The following is a 6,000-nucleotide window of genomic DNA, read 5'->3' as shown; positions in this document are numbered from 1 at the left end:
TTACTGTGTTTCGTGTCATTGTGTCTCTCAAATTATAATGCTTTGGCTTTTGTTTTTTTTTACCAATAAAATCACATTTGACTGTTTGACTGCTGGGTTACCTGTAATTTCCTTTGTATATGTTTATATGTCGATGTATCAAAAAGTTTTAAATCTTGAATTTTGTACATGTATATTGTTTCTAGTAACACAACCCGTCTATGCTATCACAGAATTATTTGATGGGGAGGTAGGTGGGAAAACCTTGAACAAGGAGAAGGATAATGATGTGAGCTCACTTCATTGTCCCTCAACACCAGGTGAGTTTTGTTTCATTTGACCATTACCTTTTGCATGCTTATAATGATATTGTGTAAGACATGCTGGCGTATGTCGTTGATATAACAATTATTGTGCTGTATGATTAGAAATATGAGTTTAAAATACTTGACACAATAAACTAGTAGTCAAGAAAATACTTTTTATTACAATTCTAATTTTACCCACTGTATTTTCTAAAATGTACCCATTTTAAATTGATAGTGCCAACAATGATAAAATATGTATTTGTTGAGGGGAAATTAAGTGTCTATTACGGATGTCAATTGATTGGCGTTCTGAACAAAAAGAGATGTTCATATTTGTCAGATATGGCTCATGATATTTGTGCTACTAAGAAACCATGCTCGGGTTTTTAGTCTATGAATTATAAAACCAAAACAGTTAGGAACTTGAGGCATTCTTGCGATCCTCTGATAATGTATCATTTACAGGGGGAACTGATGGGGCAGTGGGCGGAAAAATGATGAAGAAGGATAAAGAAAATGAGGACACGCGCTTGTCGCGTAGTCAGAACTCGCCAGGTACGACCCGCGAAAGATTTATGATAAATATGGCCAGCAGTTGTTATTGCCTGTTTTAAATTCAGTCTATTGTAAATTATATATTTGACAAACAAAGTTCATGCAATTATAGTAACCATACATCAGATATACACATTAACGATATATCTATGAACTATGTAGATACTAGTTTAAACAGAATAGGTTTCAGAAGAGAAACAAACTTGTGGTTTTACATGTTCTTATTTTCATTTTGTGTTTTTCATTCTTTGTTTTCAGATTTATCTTACGGTCGTCGATACATTACTGGATATGAAAGTGAGTTTTTGAAAAAAAAGTTTTATATATATCATTTATGATAACAATGTTTTAGCATGGATTTCAAATTAATTGTATACGTGATAATATTTTATAGTCTTTATGAGGTGGTCAAATTTGAATTTGTGTTGTTTTGGTAATAGTCGATTTTGATGAATCGGAAATAGGATCAGGGTCGAAATAATTAACATCAAAAGTATAAAAACAGCAGCTTCGGTTTGAGTGAGACTTGCTTCAGATGAAGCATTTTTATATTTTCTTGAATCATTGAGACATATTTAAGGAACCCGATGGATAACACATTCAAATCTACACTGTGCACTAAGTACGGTCGATTTTACTTCTAAAGAAAACTTTCGAAGACCTGAACATGATCACCTTGATTTCAGATTGCCTGCTGGTATAAATTATACACTTATATGTAACAAGCATTTTGTTTGAGTGAGTCCAGTTTACACCAACCTTTATCATTCTCTCATCTAGTGACATGCATACAACTTTGGTATTAATTTACTTTTCTATTGAAAATTTACAATATACAAAATAAAACGCAAAAACTATTAATTCCTTCAGCTCAACGACTATTGGAACGCCAGAAGGCTTGTTCTTTTCCAGAAGCTTACTTTACGACGGTTGGTTATTGACAGCTATTACTGTTATTTATATTTCGGCTGTAGTTGAAGATTATCAAAACAATTAAACAATTCATAAATGACACAGAGCGTATTCATTTTACTTGTATCTGGACATTTTAATCAGTGTGTTTAAGACTGAAATATGCACATTTCATTACCATTCGTACTGTCTGTGTTAGAATTAAAGTAAATATATGTCCTTCAGTGTTTGTTCCTTTGTCACACTGTTTGAATTTATCGAACATAAATCGATTTCAAAATAACATACGGAGTTTTAAAAATAGGCCACAAACATATAACGTTAAATATATGTGAGTCTCATAAATGGGTTTATGCCCGCTTGATTCACACCCTCGCATTTACTTATTTTTGGGCATCCGTAGATGTATTATCCCTATAATATCTGTCTCGTATGTACAAAATTAACACAAAATCTAAATTCACTGTTATTCAGCAAACAGTTTACAAACGAAAGGATTTTGCCCTTGTCTGCGCTGCAATTAACTTCGGAACCACTTACATCGGGTACGCGTACTCATTTAAGGCAACGCCGAAGGAGATCATTATCAACTATTGGTACGGACATGAAACTAAGGTACAACTTCCATGGTATACTTATCTTGGAACTATATTTTTCGGCATATTAATTGCTTTATAGATTAAGGTTACCGTAGCTGATTCCACTCATCGTTTAGAGCAAAGGAAGAAAGAAAACAATTTTTTAAATAATCTGTGTTTTTTTAGAAGCTCTAAATATTTAAGTAAATGTAAATATATGTATAAAAAATCGACAGTTTGCATTTCTATTTTGAACAGCCCCATCGCATACCATACACCAATAAAATGCAAAAATGTGATTTTTTATCCTTAATTGAATACCGTTCTACAACATCGATGTTTTCTTCAGACTCCTACAGTGGTCCTACTAAAACCAGACAAATCAATTCACTCATTTGGGAAGGAGGCTAGGGACAAGTACGAAGCATTGATGAAAACAAAGTCCCACAAACAATGGTACCTGTTCGAACGGTTCAAGGTAAAGCTATACACCAAAGAAGGGGTCAGTTTGCAATCAATCGATGTTTAACTTTAGGCTAGTAACTATTTTTCCAGGCACATTATTATTGTATTCTTTCCTCAGCACTGCAGTATTTTTTCATTTTGTAATATGGTTCTTCGGTTGTATTTATTTGTGTTAATGATTCATGTAAACAACGTATCGCTTAGTCGGTGCTAGCGCATGGGCATTGACAATGATGTGTTTCAATCAAACTGCTGTTTTCTTGCTTTGGATACATGTTATGTTAGCCATTGATTGCTGGTCAAGAATGTATCCTGTAAGCTATATGTTACTGTACTTGTTAGCCGCTCGAAATTGACATGGAAATTGAAGACATACTTGGTAAACGCATGAAAGCAATCGATATCTTCACGATGGTGATCAGATACATCATGGAGCACATGATGGAGGGGTTGACGAAAAGGGAACAGATGAAAGATATGGAAATCAGAAGTGAGGATGATATTCACTGGTTGTTCACTGTGCCCGCCATCTGGGATGACCTATCCAAGCGCTTCCTGAACACAGCCGCAAATGATGTGAATATTACATTTAAATACTTACAATAATGCAATGCATGTGCATGAATCATATAGATGTTTCTATGTACTATTAATCGTCTTTGGCTATCTTCCACTATAAATCGTACTTGATTTTAGCCGTAAATTGAAATTATATCATTGTGACATTGTTTAATTTTTTTTTAAACTTTAGCCATACTTAAAAAACGGACACAACGTTGAGGATATAAAAAATAAATATGTTGCATTTTAATGTTTATACAGATTTAAGATAAGATATAAAAAACAATATTTTACTGAAACGGCCCAGAACCACAACAAAAAGAGATGGGTCATTTACCATGTTAAATATTTCCAACCATATTTTTATATTATGTCCATAAAAGAAACATTACCTACTTTTTAATAACCATGGATCTTTAAAATATATCACACTGTTTACGCCCCCCCCCCATATGAAACTGTGACGTTAAACTAACAACACGATCAGACGATACGACCTGATGTAAGTAATGGCGATTAAAGATTCAGTACCACTTAAGATAAAAAAATTAGAGAGAAAAAATAAAAGTGAGTATATAACTTTAATAACGTTTCATATGTTAGATAAATTCCCGAGGTCCACGGGATCTTTTATTAAAATATTTTGGAAATACCAACGAAATACAAAACTGGTCCACTGACCTTCTATATGCTAATGAGGCAGATAACTGGGCGGAGCATAACATCAATGTTGTTTAGTGAAAACACTCGGTTAGATACTCGCTCTTGTTTTTTTTTTGTAAATTGCACTTCTTTTGCATGCCGAAATAAAGTGCGGTTAATTAAGTGTGTTAAAACAAAGATACTAAAAGCTGGAACCCTTCTGCAAATGTTGATATTTGCTGAATTATCGTCATTGAAGAACACAATGTTCATGGTTTGTTGTTGCATGATTGGTTGATTTTCATCATCACGTGATAGTATGAACATTTTTTTATATAATATCGCTGACATGTATTGAAGTCCTCGTGGTCTAGCGGATTTTTTTCTTGACTTTACCGGGTTCGCACAAAATATTTTATATACTATAACCGTATTGTTTTGCAATTTTTATATCATTGAGCAAGAAGGGATAAAAAGTAGTGTTATTTATAGAAAAATACATGGTTGACCATGGCTTTTGGTTGGTAATTGCCCCAGTTGAATGAATAAGTGCCCCGAGGGTAATTATTTTCACTGGGGCAATTATCAAAATCAAAAAGCAAACCTTTTCGTTCGTGTTTTCAGAATAAGCCTGCAATTGTTTCATTCTTCAAATATTTCCTGTTTTACATCGGCTGATTGTGATGTTCATTTCAATAGGTGAGCACAGCTAGGGTCGATCAAGCCTAGGAGCAGTTTTATAAGAATCTCGGCTTGAATGACCCTAGCCATTCGCTGGAATATTTAAGATTTTTCAGCGAATAAAGTAAAAGAAAACGTTACAACAAAACATTTCCTTGTCTCACTGCTTTATGACCTTTACCGAAGGTAAACATCCGGTACGGTTTCGGGTAGTACTCGTTACTGAAACACGGAACGTGTCATTATTGGTAAAACTAATTTCACTATTATTTTACCGACAGTTTCCATTTAATCCCTTTAAAGATTTTAATAATGTTTAAATGTTTGCCTACCAAGCATACGTAGGCCATTTTCGTGAAAATGACGCCAGTGTGCACGTTCTCGTCTTTGTCAGGCAATTATGCCATAATCGCCCTGACGTGCCGTGATAATCTCACGGGTGGAGACGATAATCATTATTGCGGGAGCGAATTTCTTTAGAAAAATGTTACTATTTATCGTAACATGTGTATTATACCTATATTAACAGAAACTGTTTAAACCAAATCTTATTTAAAAATGTAGATTTAAGTTAACATAAAATTTATTTATTCAGAAAAACACGTGATATGCAAATTTGGAAATCACGTAGTGCGCGCTAAATTCAGATTATTCTTGGATATTCTTTCCGTTTTTTTTTTTGTAATTTGTAATTTCTATCTTGCTCGGAGTTTAAAGTGTTAAAAAGTGAAGAGAAGCCATTTGTATATGCATGCAAAAAGTATGTTTTCATCACTGAACTATAATGGGACTTTACCGCGTTTTGACTGACAACTATATCTGGAATCCATGTTTAGACGTTATGCTGTTAAACGGCGTGAATAAACCAATTATCGTCATTGGCAAAACTGTATAAAATATATTACTAAGAATTTATAGCTGCAATATTTTTAATTAATACGACATTGAACTGTGTTAATGTGAAATTTTACAGGCCGGTATTCCGGATGGGATGTTGAGCTTACCACTTGAATCAGAAGCCGCATTAGTGTATTGTTTGGAGGAGGGAATGATAACTGCTCATGTTGGCTGTCGTTACATGGTTCTTGACCTCGGTGGTAAGGAAAATGGTTTAAACATTTTTATAGTATCCCGGGCTATATTTTTTTCTCTGGATTAACTTAACAACATACTTGTTCCGTTGTATTTTACTCTACTATTGGACTTTATGTTAACAGGTGACACATGCAATATAATAGTGTATGAGGTAAAACATGATGGAAGTCTGGAAGTACTTCACCAGCCAACTGGTGGAGATTTTGGAGGCACCAATGTTGACA

This window comes from Mya arenaria, chromosome 3, assembly GCF_026914265.1.
Source record: "Mya arenaria isolate MELC-2E11 chromosome 3, ASM2691426v1".
Taxonomy (NCBI): Eukaryota; Metazoa; Mollusca; class Bivalvia; order Myida; family Myidae; genus Mya; species Mya arenaria.
This window is presented reverse-complemented; position numbering follows the sequence as displayed.